The sequence below is a fragment of the Triticum urartu genome, unplaced genomic scaffold (assembly GCF_056163025.1).
Source record: "Triticum urartu cultivar PI428250 unplaced genomic scaffold, HENAU_Tu73 scaffold2, whole genome shotgun sequence".
In the NCBI taxonomy this organism is placed as follows: Eukaryota; Viridiplantae; Streptophyta; class Magnoliopsida; order Poales; family Poaceae; genus Triticum; species Triticum urartu.
In genome coordinates this window covers 6306708-6321828 of record NW_028260368.1, presented here as the reverse complement: position 1 = coordinate 6321828, position 15121 = coordinate 6306708, and the positions used below count along the sequence as shown (strand labels likewise).

At 37.3% G+C, this 15121-nt stretch overlaps 4 non-coding genes across 4 annotated transcripts; 2 read left to right on the top strand and 2 right to left on the bottom strand.

Moving 5' to 3' along the window:
- Positions 1-1124: 1124 nt before the first annotated feature.
- Positions 1125-1197, bottom strand: TRNAF-GAA (transfer RNA phenylalanine (anticodon GAA)). Its single transcript has one exon. It is a non-coding gene; the product is annotated as a tRNA-Phe (tRNA).
- Positions 1198-2864: 1667 nt separating this feature from the next.
- TRNAT-UGU (transfer RNA threonine (anticodon UGU)) lies at positions 2865-2937 on the top strand. The gene has a single exon. It is a non-coding gene; the product is annotated as a tRNA-Thr (tRNA).
- Positions 2938-4156: 1219 nt separating this feature from the next.
- Positions 4157-4243, bottom strand: TRNAS-GGA (transfer RNA serine (anticodon GGA)). Its single transcript has one exon. It is a non-coding gene; the product is annotated as a tRNA-Ser (tRNA).
- An 8620-nt stretch (positions 4244-12863) lies between these two features.
- Positions 12864-12935, top strand: TRNAR-UCU (transfer RNA arginine (anticodon UCU)). Its single transcript has one exon. It is a non-coding gene; the product is annotated as a tRNA-Arg (tRNA).
- The last annotated feature ends 2186 nt before the right edge of the window (positions 12936-15121 follow it).

The window sequence follows — 15121 nt, the reverse complement described above, 5'->3', positions numbered from 1 at the left end:
AAAAGCAGGGCAATCTTTCAAACTTGCATCCGAAATGTGAAATATTTATACAAAGAGGGAGAGATGAAGACAATGCAGCAGGGTTGGTTATCTAATTGGCTAGTCAAACATGAGGTGGTTCATAGATCTTTGGGCTTTGATCACCGAGGAATAGAGACTTTACAAATAAAAGCAGGGGATTGGGATTCCATTGCTGTCATTTTATATGTATATGGTTACAATTATTTACGCTCCCAATGTGCTTATGATGTAGCACCCGGTGGATCTTTAGCTAGCGTGTATCATCTTACGAGAATACAATATGGTATAGATAATCCAGAAGAAGTCTGCATAAAAGTCTTTGCCCAAAAGGATAATCCTAGAATTCCGTCTGTCTTCTGGATTTGGAGAAGTGCCGATTTTCAAGAACGCGAATCTTATGATATGGTGGGAATCTCTTATGATAATCATCCGCGCCTTAAACGTATCCTAATGCCTGAAAGTTGGATAGGCTGGCCCTTACGTAAGGATTATATAACCCCCAATTTTTATGAAATACAAGATGCTCATTGAATGATAAGAAATTCATGCTCACTTATACAACACAACTCCAGATTTTATTCAAGTCAAGGAATATTTTTAGGTTCTTTTCCTAGATGAAACGGAATACCTATTTATAATTAATTCCTAATTATACAAAAGCATTCCAGATAGACTGAGCAAAAAAAGGGTTTCATTTGGATTCCCCTATTTTGAAAATCGCATATTAATTTCCTTCATATGAACAGAAAAATAGGATGACTCAAAGAAGTTCTCTACCAGGAACTTTGTACCGCGCACATTACTTAGCACAACTAGGAAAATAAGATAAGATAAAGATAAGCAAGACTAAAAAAATATTCGTCGGAATAGCGGAATACAAAATTAAGAAACGCAAAAAAATAAAGGGGAATCTCACCCCCTTCTTTATCATAAAGAAAAGATATATTTTAAAACTTCTTTAAAAAGAAAAAGAAGTGCCTCTATATTTATATTATAGATTTATCCACTTAGATGAATAAATATTATTAATGAATATGTATCACAATCCATCTCGAGGTATTTGGATCAATACCTATTCGGTGGATCTTTTTTTTTTTTTTCTCTGCCAGGAACCAGATTTGAACTGGTGACACGAGGATTTTCAGTCCTCTGCTCTACCAACTGAGCTATCCTGACCTTTTCTTGTGCATCATCCTAGTAGAGTATTTGTATCTATGTCAATTAAAAGGACTAAAAATTAATTAAAGTATTTCAAATTTTAAATTTGAAAATGGGGGGGGTAGTCCTATGCATTGTGCATGGTTTACTTAAATAAAACTTAAAAATAGAGTGAATAACCAAGATTTCTTGCCGATACTCTAATAAAAAAGAAATCTATTCAATGAATAGGATAAGATCCATTGAGTTCTCTTCGCATTCCTTTGTGAAAGAGTAGAATGAGAAAGCTAATGAATCTTAAACCCATTGCATTGATAAAAAGAAAAAAAAGTGCATTGATAAAAAGAAAAAAAAAAAGAGGATAAATAATAATAATATAGTATAGTTAGGGAATAAAAGAGGATTTGGGGATAGAGGGACTTGAACCCTCACAACTTATAAAGTCGACGGATTTTCCTTTTACTAGAAATTTCATTGTTGTCAGTATTGACATGTAGAATGGGACTCTCTCTTTGTCCTCGTCCGATTAATCCACTTTTTTAAAGATCTCGAAAACTTTGAATTTTAATTGAAGAATTTGATTATTCAATATTCGATTGGAGTGGATTCACAATAATGAAAAAAAAAAATTATGATATGAGTTTTTTATTTCATAATCATTATCATTTCTAATTTCATTTTTAAAAAAGATAAAGAACCTATATTATAATTAGAATATAATATGAGTTCTGTGATTAATCGTTTGCTATGTCAGTATCTATACGTGTTTATTAAATGTATAAGGTATAAAACCCCTCTTTCTCTAATTTAGAACTAGAAGGAATTCCACTAACAACACAACGTAATTAACTCGATTCGTTAGAACAGCTTCCATTGAGTCTCTGCACCTATCCTTTTCCTTTGTATTCTAGTTCGAGAACCCCTTGTTTTCTCAAAACACGGATTTGGCTCAGGATTGCCCTTTTTTAATTCCAGGGTTTCTCTGAATTTGGAAGTTACCACTTAGCAGGTTTCCATACCAAGGCTCAATACAATCAAGTCCGTAGCGTCTACCGATTTCGCCATATCCCCATTTCCCTCTTCTTTGAGACCAGGATTCCTTGTGTAATTTCATCCATCTCTTAGTTTTTTTTTTGAATCATTGAGTTCATCACTCAACGTAGTCTAGCAGTTCAGTTCGACTCTATTTGAGAGACCTCGCTTGCTTATTGCAATTCAGAATTGAATTGATTCTATCCTTGATGTATTTGCAATTCAATCCGAATCAATATATCCAAAAGTTTTTATCTCCCCCACCTCCCGTCTTACTTTTTTATAGTATTCAAAATTATACTATAACGCTTGATATTTATTCTTTTTTTCTAATCAGAATTAGCAATTTTATTTACTCTGACTCTATGTTCCCCTTAGTGAAATATTAATCCTCAAATTATTAACAAATAATAAAGTCTATAATGATCGAATGAAAATACCAATAAATTCTATAATTTTATTTTTTAATATCCTATAGTTAAGCATATCAAGCTAACTTTATCTTTAAGAAGTTTTAGTATTTTTTTATTTTTATAAGTATAACTTCAAATTTAGAACTAGTTAATAGCTAAGATTAATAACTAATATCTGAGATTTTACGGATTTCCTATACTATACCTATTTCTATTTGTTACACTATTTCCGTTATGTAAGCCCACTTAGCTCAGAGGTTAGAGCATCGCATTTGTAATGCGAGGGTCATCGGTTCAAATCCGATAGTCGGCTTTTTTTTCTCTATCGATGTTCTACGAACAAGAATCTCTTTTTTTCCGAATTAAATGGAGAATCCAGGATCTTTTATGTTTTTTACCTTACAATTTTGCTAGATACAAAACAATAAAATAAATAATATATATACAAAAAAAAAAGATTTTGATGAAATTCCATTTTTTGGGGTACTTTAGTTGATTTTACTCTGTTTATCCTGTAGTTTAATTCAGTTTTAATTTCGATGTATTCTGTAATGTAAATACAATGAAATTAATTGTGTAAAATGAAATTTCAATAAAATAAAAAAAGGAGTCTTCATGTCCCGTTATCGAGGACCTCGTTTAAAAAAAATACGCCGTCTGGGAGCTTTACCAGGACTCACTAGAAAAACACCTAAATCCGGAAGTAATCTTAAAAAAAAATTCAATTCTGGGAAAAAGGAGCAATATCGTATTCGTCTTCAAGAAAAACAGAAATTGCGTTTTCATTATGGTCTGACAGAACGACAATTACTTAGATATGTACATATCGCTGGAAAAGCAAAAAGGTCAACAGGCCAGGTTTTACTACAATTACTTGAAATGCGTTTGGATAATATCCTTTTTCGATTGGGTATGGCTTCAACCATTCCTGGGGCCCGCCAATTAGTCAACCATAGACATATTTTAGTTAATGGTCGTATAGTCAATATACCAAGTTTTCGTTGCAAACCCCGAGATATTATTACTACGAAAGATAACCAAAGATCAAAAGGTCTGGTTCAAAATTATATTGCTTCATCGGACCCGGGGAAATTGCCAAAGCATTTGGCGATTGACACGTTGGAATATAAAGGACTAGTAAATAAAATCCTAGATAGGAAGTGGGTCGGTCTCAAAATAAATGAGTTGTTAGTTGTAGAATATTACTCTCGTCAGACTTGAACTTAACGAAAAAAGGAAAGGTTCATAGAATTTTCTTCCCCTTCCCCTTTCCCCGAACTAAATCGCCCTAAGACCATTACCATTAATTTGTATTTTCCCATCAACTAGCTAAAATTGATTAACCCTAGGATTAGGATCCTTTTTTCTTTTTTCCTCTATGTGTATTTTACATACCACAGTAATTTGCTATAGAGAATTTCTAATTTCTATTAAATCAAAATAAGATAATATAAGATATTATATTATTGCTGGAAAAAATTGTTATTTGATTTGATACATTGTGATCCTTAACGTTGATGAATTAAGAAAAACGGAAAGAGAGGGATTCGAACCCTCGGTAAACAAAAGTCTACATAGCAGTTCCAATGCTACGCCTTGAACCGCTCGGCCATCTCTCCTACATAACTTATTATGGAAAATAAACTGAGTGAATAGCGAGTTTTCTTATTCCTGCAGTACAGGTACAACCGCAACCACTCGGGGGTTCCATAGTTCTATTGGAAAAATTCCTTTTGATCTAAGTGGAAGGATACAGGATTTTTTACTAGAAATTGCGCTCGCTATAAAATAAAAGTTTTAATTTGGGTTTTCCCGCAACTAAAGAAAAAGAAAATGGAAGAATTCTTCTTATTGCATAATAAAATAAAGAAACCTTAGAATTCCGTTTGCATAAGATACGCTACACCATACTATCGAAATCAAAAATAGGGTATGAGACAATTAATAACTTTGAAAACACGAAATAGTTGATAACATAAGTTGTTGTTCAGAAATAGGAAAGTGGAATGAAATCCAGTCTTAGTCAAATATTTCATATCTCTTCGTGTCCAAGCAGAAGGAAAAGGATACAATTTGAGCTGAGGCGGAAAATCCATATCTCTCTTATCCATTTAAAGCATATGGATTTAGAGTAGAGCATATGGATCAATCTATTTATAATTATAAGAATCGAATGTGTTTGTTTTTATGTTATTTTGTGAAGGAATGAAAACAATTCTATATAGAATGGGTTGGGAATTATGCCTAGATCCCGTGGAAATGGAAATTTCATTGATAAGACCTCCTCAATTGTAGCCAATATTTTATTGCGAATAATTCCGACAACCTCAGGAGAAAAAAAGGCATTTACTTATTATAGAGATGGTGCGATTTGACTCTTTTTTTTGCTTTTTTTTAGCCCTACCTATACCTCAGTCTTACGAAAAAGAGGAGGGGGTTGGCATAGAGAGAACCAAATTTGTAAAGCAAACAAACCCACGCTTCGGGAAGGTGAGGCGAACTAACAATTCCTTCCGTCGTGTATCCTCGATTGATGCGGCTTCAGATACTTCAATTGTAGATTTGAGTATTGAGCGAAAGGTTACACCTACAGGATATGGTATGGTATGGATTACAGGCCAATCCTACTCTATTAGTATCCGTAGGCAGCATAGGGGAGAAAAGCACTACACCTAGAAATAGGAATCAACAAGAGAAAAACTTTGTTAGAAATTACCCCTTTCCTGATCGGTATCAGGGCTGGGAAGAATGGTTGGGATAACAAACAACCATCAGGTTTGTACTTTGGATACCCCTATAACCATCAAAGATCGTTGAAGTAGCTAATTCCTCTAAATAGGAGGCGTTGAGAACAAAGAAATTATTGGAGCTATCGTTTTCCTCTAGCATTAATAGAATTCATTGGTGTTAAGAAAAACCTCTTGTGGGAAGGTTGGCTAGAGATTTCTTGGAAAAATACCAGCCCCTTTCGGTTCATAATGAGACGGGACTAATTCTATTTTGATTCTATAGATTATTTCGCTTAGTACTATTATGTACAGAAGGGAGGAGCCGTATGAGATGAAAACCTCATGTACGGTTTTGGAACGGAGATTTTTTGAATAGAATGAACGACCGTAACGGATGTTGGCTCAATCCGAAGGAAATTATGCGGAAGCTTTGCAAAATTATTATGAAGCTACGCGACTAGAAATCGATCCCTATGATCGAAGTTATATACTCTATAACATAGGCCTTATACACACAAGCAATGGAGAGCATACAAAGGCTTTGGAATATTATTTCCGGGCACTAGAACGAAACCCCTTCTTACCGCAAGCTTTTAATAATATGGCCGTGATCTGTCATTACGTGCGACTATCTCCACTATAGAAAGAAAAAAAAAAAAGAGAGGATCAAATTTTCTAGTAAATACTAGAAAAAAAGGGCTTTCTACATAGGGATCGTAAAAACAACGATTTTTCCCTATCAGCTGTAGGAAGGAAGGACACTTCACGAGAATCAAAAAACGAAGAAAGTATGGCCTATACTACTACTCTATGGATAAAGTTTCTCAAATTGATAGAGAAAGCACCGTAAAGATCAATTAGTGAGCGACTGGGTCGATACAACTAAAAAAAACTGCTTACTTATCCCATGATATGGGGCAAAATTTAGGAATCCGCTTATGTAATAGAGCCGATCCACTAAGGGATTAAGCAGCGGTGTAGTATCAGATCCCAAAGATAGTAAGTTCTTTTTTCTTTCTTATGGAAAAAAGTCTTTTTCAAGGATTCTATAGAGATTTCATATATGAAACCGGGATAGTTACCTCTCAGAAAATTTGAACGAAGGCTCTATATCTATCTATGCTTCATTCTTCTGAAGGTGGGAAAAAAGATCAAACTGATTATTGATAAAAATTAGGGTTTGAAACTTAGGTAATTAATTTCTTCTGCTTAACCCAAGAACAAATTGGATCGATTTTTGATAAATCGAATTCAGTTAAGATAGGGGAAATTCAGATAGCAATTTCTGAGCCGTATGAGGTAGGAAACTCTCAAGTACGGTTCTAAGGGAAGGAACTTCCTATTCCGACCGAGGAGAACAGGCCATTCTACAGGGTGATTCGGAAATTGCGGAAGCTTGGTTTGATCAAGCTGCTGAATATTGGAAACAAGCTATAGCGCTTACTCCGGGAAATTATATTGAAGCACAGAACTGGTTGAAGATTACGAAGCGCTTTGAATTTGAATAAGACCATGCTCCTTCTTTTTCATAAAATGGGTGGTTTGGTTGTTGATCCATTAATCAAATAAATTAGGTCGTAAGATCGAATCAAGAATTTCATTATATCCATTTCTTATACCTTCTATTTTATATGATATTTCATAAGAATAAACCATAGGGATAGGGTCTAGAATAGAAGTAATAAAGTGAATAAAAAGAGGGGGCAATCTAAATATTGCTAATATATTAGGACCATCTTATTAATAATTCTAATGAGTTATCTTGGAATTTAGAATCAAATAAAAAACCCTATATTATGCTCAAGGAAAGTAGATATAGATAGGAGCTTATGCCCTCAAAAAAAATACACTAGTTTCTTAAATTAAAAATAAAAAAGATTTTTTTCTTACGTCGAGAAATATTTGTTTTTCAAGATAAACAATGTCCGTTAGGCACCTAATCTTTATGTCATAATAGACCCGAACACTTGCCTCGGATTGACTTCAATATATAATTGCTCCAGTGAATAACTAAAAAAAAAATAGAAGGATGGTAGATAGTAAAGAAAAGAACTAATCACAATATCTATCTTTCAAAATCTATCTTTCAAAATCTATCTTTCAAAATATATATCTTTCAAAGATTCACTAAAAAGACAGTTGGCGGGTCTCTTTGTATGTCTTGTCCGGAAAGAGGAGGACTTAATGATTATTCGTTCGCCGGAACCAGAAGTAAAAATTGTTGTGGATAGGGATCCTGTAAAAACATCTTTTGAGGAATGGGCCAGACCCGGCCATTTCTCAAGAACACTAGCTAAGGGCCCTGATACTACCACTTGGATCTGGAACCTACATGCTGATGCTCACGATTTCGATAGTCATACTGGTGATTTGGAGGAGATTTCTCGAAAAGTCTTTAGTGCTCATTTCGGGCAACTTTCCATTATCTTTCTTTGGTTGAGTGGCATGTACTTTCATGGCGCCCGTTTTTCCAATTATGAAGCATGGCTAAGTGATCCTACTCACATTGGACCCAGTGCTCAGGTAGTTTGGCCTATAGTAGGGCAAGAAATATTGAATGGTGATGTAGGCGGGGGTTTCCGAGGAATCCAAATAACCTCTGGTTTTTTTCAGCTTTGGCGAGCATCTGGAATAACTAGTGAATTACAACTCTATTGTACTGCAATTGGTGCATTGATTTTTGCAGCGTTAATGCTTTTTGCTGGTTGGTTCCATTATCACAAAGCCGCTCCCAAATTGGCCTGGTTCCAAGATGTAGAATCCATGTTGAATCACCACTTAGCGGGATTATTAGGACTTGGGTCTCTTTCTTGGGCGGGGCACCAAATTCATGTATCTTTACCAATTAACCAATTTCTTGACGCTGGGGTGGATCCTAAAGAGATACCACTTCCTCATGAATTTATCTTGAATCGGGACCTTTTGGCTCAACTTTATCCTAGTTTTGCCGAAGGAGCAACCCCTTTTTTCACTTTAAATTGGTCCAAATACGCAGAATTTCTGACTTTTCGCGGAGGACTAGATCCAGTAACCGGTGGTCTCTGGCTGACCGATATTGCGCACCATCATTTAGCTATTGCTATTCTTTTCCTAATCGCAGGTCATATGTATAGGACCAATTGGGGTATTGGCCATGGACTTAAAGATATTTTGGAGGCTCACAAGGGCCCATTTACAGGACAAGGCCATAAGGGTCTTTATGAAATCTTAACAACGTCATGGCATGCTCAATTATCTCTTAACCTAGCTATGCTAGGCTCTACAACCATTGTTGTAGCTCATCATATGTATTCTATGCCTCCCTATCCATACCTAGCTACTGACTATGGTACACAACTTTCCTTGTTCACACACCACATGTGGATTGGCGGATTTCTAATAGTCGGTGCTGCTGCACATGCAGCAATTTTTATGGTAAGAGACTATGATCCAACTACTCGATACAACGATCTATTAGATCGCGTCCTTAGACACCGCGATGCAATCATATCCCACCTTAACTGGGTATGTATATTTCTAGGTTTTCACAGTTTTGGCTTGTACATTCATAATGATACCATGAGTGCTTTAGGCCGTCCACAAGATATGTTTTCGGATACTGCCATACAATTACAACCTATCTTTGCTCAATGGGTACAAAATATCCATGCTACTGCGCCTGGCGTAACAGCTCCTGGTGCAACAACAAGTACTAGCTTAACGTGGGGAGGCGGCGAGTTAGTAGCAGTAGGTGGCAAAGTGGCTTTGTTACCTATTCCATTAGGAACCGCAGATTTTTTAGTCCATCACATTCATGCATTTACCATACATGTGACTGTATTAATACTTTTGAAAGGTGTTTTATTTGCTCGGAGTTCCCGTTTGATACCCGATAAAGCAAATCTAGGTTTTCGCTTTCCTTGCGATGGGCCTGGCCGAGGGGGAACATGTCAAGTATCCGCCTGGGATCATGTTTTCTTAGGTTTATTCTGGATGTACAATGCAATTTCGGTAGTCATTTTCCATTTCAGTTGGAAAATGCAGTCGGATGTTTGGGGTACTATAAGTGATCAAGGGGTGGTAACTCATATTACAGGGGGAAACTTTGCACAGAGTTCCATTACGATTAATGGGTGGCTTCGAGATTTCTTGTGGGCACAGGCATCGCAAGTCATTCAGTCTTATGGTTCTTCATTATCTGCATATGGTCTTTTTTTCTTAGGTGCTCATTTTGTCTGGGCCTTCAGTTTAATGTTTTTATTCAGCGGCCGTGGTTATTGGCAAGAACTCATTGAATCTATCGTTTGGGCTCATAACAAATTAAAAGTTGCTCCTGCTACTCAGCCTAGAGCCTTGAGCATTATACAAGGACGCGCTGTAGGAGTAACCCATTACCTTCTGGGTGGAATTGCCACGACATGGGCATTCTTCTTAGCGAGAATTATTGCAGTAGGATAGTGGCTAGGAGGATTTGAAAGGCATTATGGAATTAAGATTTCCCAGGTTTAGCCAAGGCTTAGCTCAGGACCCCACTACTCGTCGTATTTGGTTTGGTATTGCTACCGCACATGATTTCGAAAGTCATGATGATATTACTGAAGAACGTCTTTATCAGAACATTTTTGCTTCTCACTTTGGGCAATTAGCAATAATCTTTCTATGGACGTCCGGAAATCTGTTTCATGTAGCTTGGCAAGGAAATTTTGAATCATGGATACAGGATCCTTTACACGTAAGACCTATTGCTCATGCGATTTGGGATCCTCATTTTGGTCAACCCGCTGTGGAAGCCTTTACTCGAGGAGGTGCTGCTGGTCCAGTGAATATTGCTTATTCTGGAGTTTATCAGTGGTGGTATACAATAGGATTACGCACCAATGAGGATCTTTATACTGGAGCTCTTTTTCTATTATTTCTTTCTACGCTGTCCTTAATAGCGGGTTGGTTACATCTACAACCCAAATGGAAACCAAGCCTTTCGTGGTTCAAAAACGCGGAATCTCGTCTCAATCATCATTTGTCAGGACTTTTCGGGGTAAGTTCTTTGGCTTGGACAGGACATTTAGTTCATGTTGCTATTCCCGCATCCAGGGGGGAGTACGTTCGATGGAATAATTTCTTAGATGTATTACCCTATCCCCAGGGGTTGGGACCCCTTTTGACGGGTCAATGGAATCTTTATGCCCAAAACCCTGATTCGAGTAATCATTTATTTGGTACCGCTCAAGGAGCGGGAACTGCCATTCTAACTCTTCTTGGGGGATTCCATCCACAAACACAAAGTTTGTGGCTGACCGATATGGCTCACCATCATTTAGCTATTGCATTTATTTTTCTCATTGCCGGTCACATGTATCGAACTAACTTCGGAATTGGGCACAGTATTAAAGATCTTTTAGAAGCGCATACTCCTCCGGGGGGTCGATTAGGGCGTGGGCATAAGGGCCTTTATGACACAATCAACAATTCGATTCATTTTCAGTTAGGTCTTGCTCTAGCTTCTTTAGGGGTTATTACTTCCTTAGTAGCTCAACATATGTACTCTTTACCTCCTTATGCATTCATAGCACAAGACTTTACTACTCAAGCTGCTTTATATACTCATCACCAATATATTGCAGGGTTCATCATGACAGGGGCTTTTGCTCATGGAGCTATTTTTTTCATTAGGGATTACAATCCGGAACAGAATGAGGATAATGTATTGGCAAGAATGTTAGACCATAAAGAAGCTATCATATCTCATTTAAGTTGGGCTAGCCTCTTTCTAGGATTCCATACCTTGGGCCTTTATGTTCATAACGACGTCATGCTTGCTTTTGGTACTCCAGAAAAGCAAATCTTGATCGAACCTATATTTGCCCAATGGATACAATCTGCTCATGGCAAGACGACATATGGGTTCGATATACTCTTATCTTCAACGAATGGCCCCGCTTTCAATGCGGGTCGAAGCCTATGGTTGCCCGGATGGTTGAATGCTGTTAATGAGAATAGTAATTCGCTTTTCTTAACAATAGGACCTGGGGATTTCTTGGTTCATCATGCTATTGCTCTAGGTTTGCATACAACTACATTGATTTTAGTAAAGGGCGCTTTAGATGCACGCGGTTCCAAATTAATGCCAGATAAAAAGGATTTTGGATATAGTTTTCCTTGTGACGGCCCAGGGCGCGGCGGTACTTGTGATATTTCTGCTTGGGACGCATTTTATTTGGCAGTTTTCTGGATGTTAAATACCATTGGGTGGGTTACTTTTTATTGGCATTGGAAACATATCACATTATGGCAGGGCAACGTTTCACAATTTAATGAATCCTCCACTTATTTGATGGGATGGTTAAGAGATTACCTATGGTTAAACTCTTCACAACTTATCAATGGATATAATCCTTTTGGGATGAATAGTTTATCGGTATGGGCGTGGATGTTCTTATTTGGACATCTTGTTTGGGCTACTGGATTTATGTTCTTAATTTCCTGGCGGGGGTATTGGCAGGAATTAATTGAGACTTTAGCATGGGCTCATGAACGCACACCTTTAGCTAATTTAATTCGCTGGAGAGATAAGCCCGTGGCTCTTTCCATTGTGCAAGCAAGATTGGTTGGATTAGCTCACTTTTCCGTGGGTTATATATTCACTTATGCAGCTTTCTTGATTGCCTCAACATCAGGCAAGTTTGGTTAATTTAGTTTGTTTTTTTGTACTGTATCAGCACCTAGTTCATTACTCTTGATAGAGAGGGAGGATCTGCCTTTTTAGATTTCTTTTTCTATTTATTTTTCCATCTAGGATTAGAACCGTATACTTGGTAATAATAGCAACGACACATTATGGCAAAAAAAAGTTTGATTCAGAGGGAGAAGAAGCGGCAGAAATTAGAACAGAAATATCATTTGATTCGTCAATCTTTAAAAAAAAAGATAAGAAGCAAAGTTTCTCCCTTGAGTTTGAGTGAAAAAACGAAAATGCGAGAAAAATTGCAATCCCTACCGCGTAATAGTGCACCTACACGCCTTCATCGACGTTGTTTTTTGACCGGAAGACCTAGAGCTAACTATCGACATTTTGGGCTATCCGGACACGTACTTCGAGAAATGGTTTATGAATGTTTGTTACCGGGTGCAACAAGATCCAGTTGGTAAGGATAAAATACCCTTTCGTATTTGTATGGATTTCTGGAATTGATAATCATAGAGGAGCCCTCTTTACCATTCTGTATAAATGGACTATTCTATTTGTATAGATATTGGTAGAGGGGCGTATCCAACCCTCTTTTATCCACTAGTTACCCCTCTTTAGTTTAAGAGTATAGAGCAGTTTGGTAGCTCATAAGGCTCATAACCTTGGGGTTGCGGGTTCGATTCCCACTACCGCCTCCATACTCCTTCTTTATGATATATGCATGATATAATATATACATCATGCATTTGTATCTGGATTTTTTGATTTCCTAAAAGAGTTTTGGTCTAACAGTTTTTTCTCGGAAGAAGCAAAAAAATAAAAGAAAGAATAAAATATGAAAGAAAAGCGTCCATTGTCTAATGGATAGGACAGAGGTCTTCTAAACCTTTGGTATAGGTTCAAATCCTATTGGACGCAATCTTATTTCTATCTATTCTTTAAATAACTATACTAAACTAAAAACAAAGAAAACTTTTTTGCATGATTCAAATGAAAAAGCTTTCTCAACGATTCCTATTCTACTAACAAGAGTAGACATGCAAAATTTATTTGTTACTGAAGAGAAAACCGTTCCAGCTGTTCCTGAATAGCTTCCTTCAAAAGGATTTCCGCTTGCTCGGTGAATGTCTTGCTAGAAGATATAATTTCTTGGAATTGAGGTTTAGTATCTTTTAGATGTTTACGTAACTCATCCAGAAATTTATTTACCTGTTCAATTTCTAACGAATCAAGATATCCTCTTGTTCCGGTATAAATAGTAGCTATCTGCTCTTCCACTGGGAGAGGATTTGCCTGGGATTGTTTAAGCAATTCCCTTAATCGTCGACCCCTTGCCAATTGATTCTGACTTGTTTTATCGAGAGCAGAGGCGAATTGTGCAAAGGCTTGTAACTCTGCGAATTGCGCTAGTTCCAATTTTGATTTGCCAGCTACTTGTTTCATGGCTTTAATTTGAGCCGCGGATCCTACTCTGGAAACAGAAATACCCACATTAATAGCGGGTCGAATTCCGGCATTGAATAGATCCGCAGATAAGAATATTTGTCCATCTGTAATGGAGATTACATTAGTAGGAATATAGGCGGAAACGTCTCCAGATTGAGTCTCAACTATTGGTAAAGCGGTCATACTTCCTTCGCCTAAAAGAGAATTTAATTTAGCGGCTCTTTCTAAAAGGCGTGAATGCAAATAAAAAACATCCCCTGGATAAGCCTCACGTCCGGGAGGTCTTCTTAATAGAAGGGACATTTGGCGATAAGCTTGTGCCTGTTTGGAGAGATCATCATAAATTATTAAAGTATGCCGTTCGCGGTACATAAAATACTCAGCCAGGGCTGCTCCCGTATAAGGAGCGAGGTATTGTAATGTAGCAGGTGAATCCGCCATTTCAGCTACTACAATAGTGTATTCCATGGCCCCCTCCTCATGGAAAGTAGTTACTACTTGAGCTACGGAGGATGCTCTTTGACCGATAGCTACATAAACACATATTACACCTTGCCCTTTTTGATTGAGAATTGTATCTGTGGCTACTGCTGTTTTGCCAGTCTGTCTGTCCCCAATAATTAACTCTCGCTGACCGCGCCCTATAGGGATCATCGAATCGATAGCAATAAGCCCTGTTTGAAGAGGTTCGTATACGGAACGCCTGGAAATTATACTTGGAGCAGGAGATTCAATTAAGCGAGATTCGGAAGCTATAATTTCGCCTTTCCCATCAATAGGTTTAGCCAGAGCATTTACAACACGACCCAAGTAAGCCTCACTCACGGGTATCTGAGCAATTCTTCCTGTTGCTTTTACAAAACTTCCCTCTTGTATCATCAACCCATCGCCCATTAATACAATCCCAACATTTTTGGATTCCAAATTCAGAGCAATACCCCTAGTACCTTCTGCAAATTCGACTAATTCACCTGACATTATTTCACCAAGACCTATAATACGAGCAATCCCATCCCCCACTTGAACTACGCGACCTATATTCTCAATCCCTACTTTCCTATTATATTGTTCAATACGTTCGCGGAGAATTTTATGAATTTCGTCGACTCGAAGGGTTGCCATTAGTGTTTCTTGACTCTTTTTTCGGAAGCAAGGGGAAAAATAATGCCTAAATTCTAAACGAAAGTAGAAGTTCAAGGCCTAATTAATTTAATTATTTCTTCCATTCCAGGGACCCGAGAATGCCAATATTAGCACGAATCGTACGGAAATGTAACTCGGTATTCAAACAACTATTCAGAGTTCCTAGAGCTCCTTGTACGGCCTGTTGGAAAACCCGCTGTCGGACCTGATTCATTGCCCTTTGTTTTTCAAAATAAAGGGTTTCGTTTTTAGACTTTTCCAATTGTTCCAAACTAATAGAAGTAGCATTAATCAAATTTGCTTTTTCTCGTTCTATCTCAGAGTATCCATTCATTCGATACTCATCCGCTTCTAGTTCGACTTTCTGTAATCGAATCCGAGCTTTTTCGAGTTGCTCAATGGTCCCTCTACGCAATTCTTCTGAATTTCGAATAGTACTCAAGATCCTCTGTTTTCGATTATCTAATAAATCTTTTAATGAAAGTAGATTATTTTGTAAGTTTACAACTTTTATG